The following is a 14,039-nucleotide window of genomic DNA, read 5'->3' as shown; positions in this document are numbered from 1 at the left end:
TTACAGAGGCACATTTGCTATCACCTTAAGTGCTGGTTCCCCACTCAATGATCACCTCACGGAAATCTACTTTCATGTGTTACACACCAAAGGTCTCCTACGATGAGAACTTTAGAGAGGTGATGTTGTTGCTATTGACACCAACATAATCATCGACAGCGCCTAGAATGGATATCTTCCATATAGTTTGCTCACCTCTTCGTGGATCCATCTCCCAGTATAATCGAAAATTTCTCACCGGACCAATCCATTACAGGGTTCTGCCCAACTTACAACACCTCAATTTTGGTGAAGCTCAATGATGGGTCATGTTTTACACAGTTATCCTTCTGCTCTTTAATGATCTAATTTCTGTTATTTCTAACTGCGCATACCCCTATGCATATGGTTCCTCCCCTTAATTTTCCTCTATCTTCCGTAGGTAGACTTCAACACATGCATCCTAGGTAATCGTCGGTCAGAACAGTATAGTTTTTATTAAAAGAAACCTTCAAAACATATTTCAGTGGCAACCTCGTCTCCTTCAACAATACCAAGACGTAATCAATACATATCCCCCTCAATCCACACCTATTCATCATACCAGTCTTTTTTAATATCGTTTTCCATACTGACTCAAATTATTCAGATCCTATATGACATTCTGCTGTATTTGTTTTACTTTTGGAATTCCATATCCGCCATGTTTCTCTGCATATGTCAACCTACATATGTTTAAATTGAGCATCGACTTGAACATCGAAAGAGCCTCAGTGGTCCTACAAGGGTCACAGGCACGTTTCATTTCCCGTTGGTTAGCTAATAAATAAGACAACGTGAGAAAGCCAGACATGGAAAATCTCGAATTGAATTCTGAAGCCGAACTTAAGCCAGATTGACAAGATTCCAAACTTCCTTAGCTCTAGTATAACAACTAGTGTTTTGGGAATTGTTCTCATTAGACACCGGTGCTTTTGGAAGAGTTTTATATACGTATGTATAACTTTCATTGACTTAAATCCAATTAAGACAATAATAATCATGTCTGGGTCAACTGACAAAACTATTATTATGATTGATGAGCATTTTAGACAGCAATATTTAGTAAGATATATAACAGATAAAGAATGCTAATATATTATCATACAATGAAATAGTAGTCGTAGTAGTAGCAGCAGCTGTAGTAGTAGTAGTAGTAATAGTAGTAGTAGTAGTAATAGTATGTAGTTGGTGTAGAAGTAATAGTAATTATGATAATGATAATAAATTAAAACATACAATTGATATTAGTGGAGATTTCTGATACCTTCATTTGTCTTCCTAAAAATAATTCATGTAATAAGAGAAAGATCAAAATATTTACTTAGGGAAGATTTTTCGCGAAATCTTTCGTATTTGCTATTCATAGGATCATTGATTTCATTCTTGATTTCTTTTCAATCGAAATTTCCTGACGATTTAAATTAGTAGTAAAAGAAATATAACACACATCTGAGATGAAGGAGTTTAAACTGGCTTGGAACCTTTAGGCTTGAACTAGCGGTTCCCGAGTTGAAGGGTTCATTTCAGCACGATTTAGATAGTATAATTTAGTTGCTATTAACAAAAGCAGCGTGTACACAGTTACTAATATACTGACTTCAGAGGTAAGACAAACCAAGTACTTTCAAGTGAAATACACAGTGCGCTTGGTACATTTCTGTAAATAATTGAAGAAGGAAAAAAAGCTATTTAATGAGTTACCCAATAATAAATGTTCGTTATTAAAATAATAATATTGCGTTAGTAATTACTTACGATGTGATTAATTTCTGTACAAATAATATCGATATAAAAAAAAAAAAAAACAAGACAGAACAAATAAACTAAATAACAAACAAAAAAACCCTTGAAACTTACTTCCTATGTATTGGAAGAAATTACTTCTTCCTTTCCAGTTGTAAGAAACTCATAAATGTCTTGAATAATGAAATTAAGGTATAATATTTACTTTAATTTAATTTGCAGCAGTATTTAAATATTCTGAATAAATGTGATTCTTATATATTAATTTCTTTATGTTTATGGAATATTTTGCTATTTGATTAATTACTAAGCCGCTGGGAGTGTTTCATAAAGGTAAAACTGTTCACATAACGATATGTTGCACTTGTATTTTCCTTCCTTCCTTCCTTCCTTTTCATCTTTTTTCTTTCTGTCTTTCTTCCTTCCTTCCCATCTTTCTTTCTTTCTTTCTTTCTTTCTTTCTTTCTTTCTTTCTTTCTTTCTTTTTCTTTCTTTCTTTCACTCTTTCTTTCTTTCTGTCTACCTTCCTTCCTTCCCATCTTTCTTTCTTTCTTTCTTTCTAATCGATCCTGTCTATGTTAGGAGCGAGTTTTCACAGAGTTCACAACTATTACTTTAACTATATATTTATACTGTAATTACAGAATATACATACAAATTCAAAGAATTTCTTTATCTATAAATGTCTTTCAGTTGTTAAACTCTTTCTTCTGTTTCTCTCTCTCTCTCTCTCTCTCTCTCTCTCTCTCTCTCTCTCTCTCTATATATATATATATTATATATATATATATATATATATATATATATATATATATACATATAAATATATATGTTTAGCCCGGCGTTGCTCGGGTTTGTTTTTTAGTTGCGCTTAAAACGGCAGACTTTGATGTCGCGTTAACAAAGTTTTGACATACTTTCAATCTATGAATAAAAGTAAAGTGTGGCGATGCTCGAGTTTGCTCTGAATGTGCAGCAAATGTGTAATGCCAACTTCAGTTGTTGGTATTGTTGGTTAATATTCCTTCTATTAACATTATGGGGAAAAAAATTATTTTCGACCCTTTAGAATTGGAATTTTTGAAAAGTAAAAATTTTGCATTATGTAGCTTGTTATTCTCTTTAAGTGAACATTTTTCTGGTTGAAATACACCGAAAAATGGCGACACAGCAGTCACAAAATCGTAAAAAATAGGCATTTTCATAGAAAAGAAAAGCACCTTTTTGATGTAAATAATTTTTGGTCTTAACATGGTCCTATTTTAATTTTTCTCCAACGGAATGAAGAGCAAGCCTTCTTCTAGTATACTTTCAATTTTGGTCAAATTGCGCCGCAGGGTCTCGGAGGAGATAGTGTTAGTTGAAGGCTACCAAACCTGCCACACACACAGACAACCTCAGCTTTATATATATATATATATATATATATATATATATATATACTCACGCATACATACACACACGCGCGTGCTCACGAATTATACATTCATACAAGTATAGATAATTTACATGTCTTTGTGTGTATGTATGTATCATCCATGAGTACGTGTATATATTTACCGATGCACATGCGTATTCTTCAAATCATGTTATGTGCAAAAAATGACTATAACTTGTTCTTCGACTTCATAGATTTTAATTTCATACCAATCGCTGAAGCTACACCACAACTGTTTATAGTTGGATGGTGCAATTCTCATTAGCAACACTTAGTTTGAAAGTTCATATTTCTACGTACTTGCGGGATGTTTTGATTTGACTATTGTTTGCTGGTTTTACTTGTGCTATTTCACGCTACGATCAACCCCCTCTTTTTGCCTGTCACCAAAATAGTGGTAAAGCCTAGCTTTGTAACCACGTGGTTTTGGGATTCACTCCGAGGACTGTAAGGCAAGTGTCTTCTTCTATAATCTCCTACTATAACCCCAGGCCGACCAATGTCTTGTGAGTGAATTTGGTAGACGGAAACTGTGTGGAAGCCCGTCGCATAAATAATTATATATAATATATATATGCGTGTGTGTATGTGTGCGTGTGTGTGTGTAAGTGAGGCAACCGGTGTTGATTTGGTTAAGTTCCCGTAACAGCGGTTGACGGAAAACTAATGGTCGGAATGAATGAATCTGTAGTTTTTATTAGGTTAAAAAAGTAATAGAAGGTTCTGAAAATGATGATTAAATTTCACTCTGATCAAAATGTTGCATCAGGCAGAAAAAAAACAAGAACAAATAAACAAAACAAAACATTGACTTAACACCTCCCCTGAAATTATTGGCCTTGCACCAAAAACTGAAATCAATATTTTTGTTTCATGTTGCTTTCGTTTAGCTTCAGTCTTAATGTTATTGAGAAAGCTTTGTGGGTGAAACTTTTCTTAAAACCAACTATGAAAAAGAACATAATTATTTTCTTTTGTAAATGCTCATGCAGTATTACTTTTGTAGCTTACTAAACATATTTAATGTCAGTCTGAACCAAGGAGGTTTCCACAAATTTCCACCTTAAATTAAATTCTGGAGCTTGATTGCTTAACCGTGTCTTATTTATGGTTCACAATATTCTTGAATTTCCTTTGGAATGTTGAATATCTCTACTTTTCCAGTTTTGCAGCAAAATGACAGAAGAAAAACAAGGGGCTATGGAAAAATAGAACAACTGATCCATCGCAATGCTTCAGCTGTCATATTATGTCTTTAATATATCTAAACAACATTCTGTATTCAACATGCTACAAAGGATAACGCAAGCATGAAAAAGGACCCTTTACTCTACTCTAAGTACTTTTCTTCTTCGGAAGTTCGTCTTCCGTTAAAGTTGCGTTGGTGCACCAAAGAATCGAAGTAATATCTTTTAGAATCTGTCGCCATCAGAAAATTTCCCTTCGGACTTGTCCATAGCATTTAAGGCAGAGATCTGGTTAAGTTATGATCCCGAATAAAAATATCAGGATTCTAACAACAAAGAGGTAAAGTAATGCAGCAGACTCAGTTACATACACATACACTAAAGCATACATACACACTGGTCGCCATACATTCGTATACAAACACACCTATAAAAGAATGTGTTTGCTATAAATGCACTTCTTAATAAAACATGAAGATATCTGTCATAGTGTGTTCCTTGTATCGAATAAACCATGTCTACTTCGAGGAAATGAAGTTACGTACTTGGTCTCCCAATCTGCTAGAAATAGACACCAAATCAATCTCAAATCACACCCTTTCGTTCTACAAAACAAGATGTACTGAATAATGTAGTCTTAGATACAATGTATTTGAATAAGAAAAAAACCCCAAAACAAACACGAAAAAACGACCAGGGCTGACCTGTGACTGCAACAACACACACACCAATACAAAAGAACATCAATCTAGCTTGTGTCTACATTGAACATGATTTAATATATTGGCATCGTTAACATGATTTAATATATTGATTTCTAACATATGCACGATGCCACACATTTTTAGGGAGGGAACATTCGATCTTCTCAACTTGACTTCTACGTACTTTATCGACCCGAGAATGATGAAAGGCAACGTTTTTTAAAGTTGACAGCGTGTTGTAGATCTCAAGTAAAATTTATGATTTGTGCACAAGTTTGCTACTTTATGTTCAGGATATTACCCACAAATATAAGATGGTGTAACTATCTCTTCGGTATTCCACTGAGAGGAACTGACAGATTTTAGGTGTTCTTAATTATTGAGATCATAAGCCAATGGTATATGTTTTATTGTTGAAAGATTTTCAAACCTTTGCCAATGTTTTGAATAGTATTCAGTTATCAAAAAGTATTCGATGATGATTCTTATTTAGTTTATATTTATAATCGGTAGAGCTCCTGACAAAATTAATTAGGGTCTTTTTTTTTCTATATGCCTTCATATTTTGAGTTCTGTTCAAACTGATATTGGCTCTGCCTTCCAATCTTCAGCAGTCGGTTAATATGTATCCTGTGTCTCACATGTGATACACAGGACATGCTTCTTTGGCTTCTAAGCATCGTATGTGATACTCATTCTAAATATTTTTTTCGATTACCAGAACAACTTGGGACTTATGAAAGGAAAGTTTCATATTGCTCATAACTTATGAAACAAGGGCTAAGTAAAAGTCTGAAAACAAGCGTAGACGTTTAGGACAAACTTATGAAAATGATTTGTATAGGAAAAGAAAGGCCCTGAAAAATTTGACTCTATACATATGTTAGAAATCGTAGTTAACAGCGATTTTCATTTCAATACTTACGGAGTGGTAAGTAACTGTAAGCCCGCTGTTCAGAATTTAATACTGACCAAATCAACTTTGCCTTTTAACCAACTAAGGTCGATAGAATATTTTATATATATCGGTCTTCTTTGAATCGACTGTAACTGATTTCCATATAAAAATAAACAAAAAACAAAGCATAATAAGGATCTTATAACTTTGCTGAACAAATCGTCATTTTCTTCAGGGAATCAAATTGTCTAATAAGTATGCAAATCGAAACTTTCACGTTATATTTAAAATTCTCGATATTAGAATTACTTTAAATTAGCCAAAGTAATTATTTTCCAATTAAAACAAAATAAATATTCAAGGAAGAATGATATGGCAATCAAAAATCTTTCTCCAGAAGAGACATGTATTTCACTTATTTCACTAGTGTTCACATATAATTAAGAACATATATGGCATATATAGTAATCAAACCAACAGTTACACTAACTCACTGAAATCTTTCGATTTATTTAAAGAACTTTTACAGTTTATGCAAAGTATTTAATAGTTAAGTGATATTAAGCTTTCAGAACATTCTGGAAAATTAACATTTCTTCTTAGTTATCTTCCGTCTTTCCACTGCTATTTCTCTCTATATCTGTACGGTTCCTACTCTTCTTCTTCTTCTTCTTCTTCTTCTTCTTCTTCTTCTTCTTCTTCTTCTACGCTACTGTCCCTACCACCTTCGTTGCCATTTCTTCCCACCCATCGTCTTCTTAATTCTTCCAATATTTCAGTAAACGAAACAACTATTTCGCCGACCGCTAATATTATTTACTCTCTCCAGATGACTACCAAATTCACAAAGACTGCCTTGCGGAAATTTTTATTTATTTCTTCATTCATAAACTAAATTAAAACTCCAAAGTCGAAAAGAATAAAGAAAAAGCATAGCCAATATGTCGGGCGTAATGTCCCGGGTGCTGAAATTCAGACGCTGATATCCACTGGAAGGTCAAGAGTCATTGAAAGTGCACTAGGTTGGGCAGAAGTAAGCTATTTGAAAAACAGTTGCCATAAACGCATCATATGTTCTCCTGAAACCATGATATGAATGTCGATGGTTTCCAGTTACCTGACAATGCTGTCGTTTAAATATTGAATTTCGCTGCTTTTACTGTGAACGGCTCCTCCTGTAGTTAAAAGTCGGAATGTTTTATTTCAGATAATTTACCAGGTCATGAATCTTATCGAAGTGGTAAAGATAGGTGAATAGCCTCGAGAGATTTCAAGTGAACTGACACTGTTCAGCAATCACAATCTCCCCCGGGGAACAGAAAAAATAAAATAAAATAGGAAGAAGAAAACAGAAAAGAAAAAAAAAATGAAGAGTATTTTACTATTAATGGTGATATCTTATCTGCTCTGATATCATTATTACGGTGTGGCACCAACAAAACAAGCAAGAAAGAAGAACACAATCTGTAACTGATATACATCCAAATTAATCATATTTATAATTCTAAGTCAAGTAGCAAGACATGCTAACGTCATCATAACCATTCTTATCATATGCAACGCCTCCAAAATCCCCATCACCACCACCACCACCACCACCACCACCACCACCACCACCATCATCACCATCATCATCATCATCATCATCATCACCACCACCACCACCATATGCAGCTACAGCAGTGCTTGCATCAAAGTCAGCAACAAGAGGATCATCTTCCTCGCTGCCCTCGTCCTCGACATTGTCTATGTGCATATAAGTCTACGTTTGTAAAGTGAGATTATATATATTTCAATATTAAAGTGTGCAGCAAATGCAGATAGGGAAGATATAAACTCTCGAGAACCAAGAAAACATATCGGTTTCGATTCTCGATTCAAATCATCTAGATTCTAGAGTATAGATGTTTCTCAACCATTTTTTAGCTACGGACACCTTTGATTTCTATTTATTCGAATGGGCCCACCTCGCCATTCAATGATAAAAAAAAATCATATATTTTAATAATTAGATATTATTAGGAATTGTATGTAAAAATTATTAAAATATTTTGTATATTGTAGAAGTTGAACTAATTTATTGCAGATAAATTTTTAAAACATTTTAAAATCTTATATGGGTCCTCAAGGGCCATATAAACCCCGGTTGAGAAGGTCTAGAATATAGGCCTTTGATTCATCTGCCTATAAAAAAGGGTAGAAATAGTGTGACACCTCTCTCCCTCTCTGTATATATATATATATATATATATATATATATATATATATATATATATATATATATATATGTGTGTGTGTGTGTGTGTGTGTGTGTGTGTGTGTGTGTGTGTGTGTGTGTGGTGTGTGTGTGTGTGTGTTTGTGTATGTGTGTGCGTGCGCGTATTTAAGTACACCTATGCTGTTATTTGGCTACCAAGGACTTAATCGTATGCAACCCGATGAAGCGCCCACACCCTACTGTTGCCGAAAAATAAAGAATAATCTTGTATAATGGTACATGAATATAAAATCATCAACTTAAAACTGAAACAAATGTTGGGGTCTATTATTAAAACCTCATATCCTCCATCCTCGTGTTATATTATACTTATGATATCAGGTCATCCCAAAAGTTCTGTCCAAATTTTGAATAAAGAAAACAAGTGATCAAATGTTATATTTAATTGAAATTTAATCATCAATGTACTTTCCCTGATTATCTATGACTTCTTTCCATCTATTTACAAGCTTTTAAATCCCATCAATGTAAAACTCTTTTGGTTTCAAAGCGAAGAACTCTGAAATGTCAGTTTCGATCTCCTCCTGGCTTGCAAAAGTGTCCCCCAAATGATTCTATAAACTACGAAACAAATGGTAGTCTGAAGGAGCAAGGTCGGGAGAATAAGGTGGATGAGGTTTTTCCCCAACCAACCGCTTCGATCTTCTGTGATGTGATCTTTGCAGTGTGGGATCGTGCATTGTCTTGATAAAACATCAATCCTTTTCGATTCATTTAAGTGGGTCTTTTTTTTTTCTTCAAAGCTTGATTCAAACGCTCTAATTGCTGACCGTAGACTTGAGCATTGATTGTTGCATTAGGTGGTAACAATTCAAAGGGAATTACTCCTTTGCAATCCCACCAGATAGAGAGAAGAACCTTTTCCCCATGAAGTTCCCTTCTCGGTTGTGGTTGAGCTTTTTCTCCTTTGCCAAGTCACTGTTTACGACGTCACAAGTCTATCCAAAAAGGGTGAAATGAGTTCGCGAGAATGGAGAGAAGAGCATTTGTCAAATTGGGATTTGCGGTTGCTTTTGGACAATTCATGAGGCACCCATTTTCCAAGTTTAGGAACCTTCTCAAGTTGTTGAAGATGACGACGAACAGTTGCATGGTTTGAACTAAGCTTTATTGCCAATTCTTCAACTGACAATGCAGGATTTTCTTCAAGTAATGTCTCAAGGAGCTTATTATCAAACTCAACTGGACGTCCTGTTCGATCTTCATCTTCAAGGCTGAAATTTCCACTTCTGAATTTTGCAAACCATCTGAAAATTTTTCCATTCAAGCATTCTTTCCCATAAACTGAGTGTATGTTTCGAGTCGCTTTGGCTGCAGAGTTTCCATTTTTGTACTCATAAAGTATTATGTGTCTTAAATGCTCTTTGGATACTTCCATGTTAGAAAGGGTTTTAATCAAAGAAATTTTAATTCTATTATTCTGTAAAATAATATTTAATTAGTTTAAATGTATACAAATGCATAAAAACAATTCTTATTTCCATTCGACCTTCTAAAATACTATTAAATTTCATTCAATTGTAAAAAAGGTAAAATTGGATAGAACTTATGGGATGACCTGATATATATATATCTATATATATATATATATATAGAGAGAGAGAGAGGTGGGGGGGAAGAGGGAGAGAGAGAATAACTTATTTTGAACATGTATTAAAATCACGACCGTGTTCTAGTTTTATCTTTTTCATGAAATATTTTTATAGCTTCTGTATGAGTTACTAGCAGTTTGCTTGGAATGTTCCCAAATATATCAATAACATTTTTAGATTTCATTGTCTCATTTTCTGCATGGAACTAATGCAAAAGTATGAAAGAAAGGAGAAAAACTCTTGATAAAAAAAATAGATAGTTGTGTTTTCAACACAATACGCACTTCCCTCGCTACATAGACACACATCAATGCATATTGTGTATTGAGAAGTATATTTAACTCTACGCACCTCTCTTCACTCAGTTATTGGAATGAATACCAGATCGTCAAAAGTGTAAGATCTATAACTGTAAATTTTCTTTTTATGAAGTAAGCAAAGGAAGTTCAATATGTGTTGTAGCGCAAATATATTTTTGATGAGCAGTATTACCTTTTTCTTTTATTAAATTGTTATTATTTATTTATCTTATTTTGGGACTTTGTGTATGTAATAAAACACAGGCAATAGGCGGCGAGCTGGTAGAAACTTTAGCACACCGGGCGAAATGCTTAGCTGTATTTCGTCTGACTTTACGTTCTGAGTTCAAATTCCGTTGAGGTCGACTTTGCCTTTCATCCTTTCGGGGTCGATAAATTAAGCACCAGTTGCGTACTGGGGTCGATCCAATCGACTTTCCCCCTTCTCCAAAATTTCGGGCCTTGTGCCTAGAGAAGAAAAAATAAAAAAAAGGATGCCTTCATGAGGAATAGGTGTGACAGAGAGGTGTTACACCTCTAAAGAGAAAAAAGGAATGGAACTCAAAAGATGATTACTCAGGGCACGATACAGAATCGAGAGCCACTATTTATATAAGTATATATGCATATATGTATGTACATATGTATACATGTATGTATCAGTATGCTTACATATCTATATATGCATGTATGTATATCACCGAGTTAGTCATTGATTTCTGTTCTTGTTTCTGGTCACTTCACCTTACTTACGTTGCTAATAGTCAGAGAAAGACCATATAATAATATCTGAACAGAGTTCACGCATATGTCATGTAATTGAGACGCATGGACAAACATCCCCTCTACATACACAGTAATATCAAGTTTCATCTTTTGCCATAAAAGCATAAACAGAATTAAAGTGTGCGTATATGTAAAAGGCACTTTTGGGAAATCTTCCAATATCATTATTTTAAATTACCTAATTAGTGAATTATTTTCATACTAAAACATATATTATTATTCAAGTCACTCTGTGGTTTTGCAGCTATGTGCTAGCTATGCTTAGCTAAGGATGTGTAATAAGACCGAAACATGTTTGAACTTGTTACCATAGATTAGATCTTTATTTTAATCAATTCAAATTTTTGACTTTTTAGCCTCGTTCCTTTTAAGATGAATTTTCAAAAAAGCTAATGTGATTTCTTTTCTTTATTGGTATTTTTTCATTTGATAATGAAAAGTAAAAAAAAAATTCTTTTCAGTTCATTACATTAAATTTCCTAGCGCAGAATTACATGCATACATACATACATACATACATACATACATACATACATACATACATACATACATACATACATACATACATACACATACATACATACACACACACATATATATACGTATATATATGTGTGGGTATACATACATACATACATACATACATACATACATACATACATACATACATACATACATACATACATACACACACACACATATATATATACGTATATATATGTGTGGGTATACATACATACATACATACATACATACATACATACATACATACATACATACATACATACATATATATATATATATAATTAATCCAAACAGGAAAACACAAAGAGAAAACGCAACAACGCGAGGACGTGGAACAAGTATAGTATTATTGGACGCTCAGGAAAGAAGGAATGAAGGAGGGTTTAACGTTTCGAGCGGAGCTCTTCGTCAGAAACATAGGAAAAGGGAAGATCCAAAGAAGGGAAGACGGAGGAAAAAAAAATCGCCAACGGTACACACGCGGTCACACAGGAAAATGAAAGTTCACTTTGCAATCTCGAGGTCTGGCAGGATATGTTTCGGTGTAATTAGACTTTTCAGCTTGCCATCTTAAATATGATAGCCTGCACTTAACTGTACTTTCCTTAACCAGAAAGCTCCACTGAGCCAAATTCCAGTGCGTGTATTTTTTTAATTGTTTAATCAGTGAACTATTGTGGCACAAAATACTATACCTATAGGAAGTTCTGACGTCTTAGCAGCTGTCAGCGTTGTTTGCCTCGCCGAGGAGCTCCAACAAGGCCTAATAAGACCGAAACTGGTCTATAGTTGTCATCATGGCAGTCAAGGATCAAAATCCTTTTACCTACTCTATTTATATGCTCAGTTAAAATATCAGAAGCTTTCCCCCTTGCTTCTTTTGACAATAATTTTCTCATTACAATGAATAACTACTTCTCATTACAATGAATATCTTTCTCATTGATTGAGTATTGTCTTCAGCTTGTTGCCTAATTTAACCATTTCTTTTCTGTTTTTATTTTTTCTCTTTTACTTTTTACTCATTTGTCGTTCTTAGCTTGTGGCTTGTGGTTGTGCTGTTGCGCTGCCATCGAGAAGCTTTCCTCAGCAGTCACCTAAGTAATAATCTAACTTGATGAAATTTGGTGAACAGATAAATACCGATATTTTCAGCAGGATATTTATAGATTTTTTTGGTGTATTAATTAATCAAATTATATAATTTTGCTTGTTTTTTGAATGTAAATTATTATTCTTCCCGTCACATTTTAAAAACCCGAACTAATTTACAATTTACAGCTATATTAAATATCAAGATTTAATCTTGCAAAGAATTTTAGAAAATTAATTGGCTATTTATAATATATAATTAATTAAAAAGTAATCCTTAAGTTGAAGGGTAAATATTAGCGTAAGAAGTAAGAAGTAGCTCCTTAGCCATATTATATTGGGCTCGATATCACGATGCGACAGTTTGAGCAAATGGCTTCTACTATAGCAGTCCGTTATGCACATATACATACATACATAGATACATACATACACACGTACATACATACGTACGTACGCACATACATACATACGTACGTACGCACATACATACGTACGTACATAAATACGCACGTACATACATGCGTACGTACATACAAACATGCATACATACGTACATACATACATACATACATACATACATACATACATACATACATACATACATACATACATACATACATATATATATATATATATATATATATATATATATATATATATATATAATATATATATATATAGAGAGAGAGAGAGAGAGAGAGAGAGAGATGAGAAAGTTGGTTTGTGAAAGGACGTGGTTGAATAATAACCACTTCAAAAAATCCGGAATTGCTATGGGTACAAGGGCAGCACCAGTCATTGCGAACCTAACAATGGGCTACCTGGAAATAATCCTTTACCAGGAATCTTTATCAATCTTTGGAAACCACCTCTCTCAATACATAAAAGAGATTTGGAAACGATTCCTGGATGATTGTTTTATACTCTGGAATGAAAACACAGATAAACTCCTAAAATTTAAAAACCTGTTGAACAGCATAAACCCAAATATACAGTTCACAATGGAATACAACCAAAAGGAGCTCCCATTCTTGGATATACTAATTAAAAAAATTAACCTTAAAATAGAAACAGACATCTTTTACAAAGCCACAGACGCCAAACAATACCTTCTTTTTAATTCATGCCACCCAAGACACACTAAAACAAACATCCCCTTCAACCTTGCAAGAAGGATATGCACAATAGTGTCAGAACAAAATACCAGGAACTTTAGACTGCAAGAACTCAAAAACACCCTAATTGACAGACATTACCCAGCTCAACTCATAGAGGATGGGATCAGGCGTGTAACAGAAATCAACATAGAAACTTTAAGAAAAGTTCAACACAACAACACACCTTCCCCGAAAATACTACCTTACATATCCACATACAACCCCAGAAACAAAGAAGCCTTCACCATCATCACCCATATATATATATATATATATAAGCTCAGCAAAATTTAGATTCAGATGAATATGGTACTTA

This window comes from Octopus sinensis, linkage group LG1, assembly GCF_006345805.1.
Source record: "Octopus sinensis linkage group LG1, ASM634580v1, whole genome shotgun sequence".
Lineage (NCBI taxonomy): Eukaryota > Metazoa > Mollusca > Cephalopoda > Octopoda > Octopodidae > Octopus > Octopus sinensis.
Note: the sequence above shows the minus strand (reverse complement) of the source record.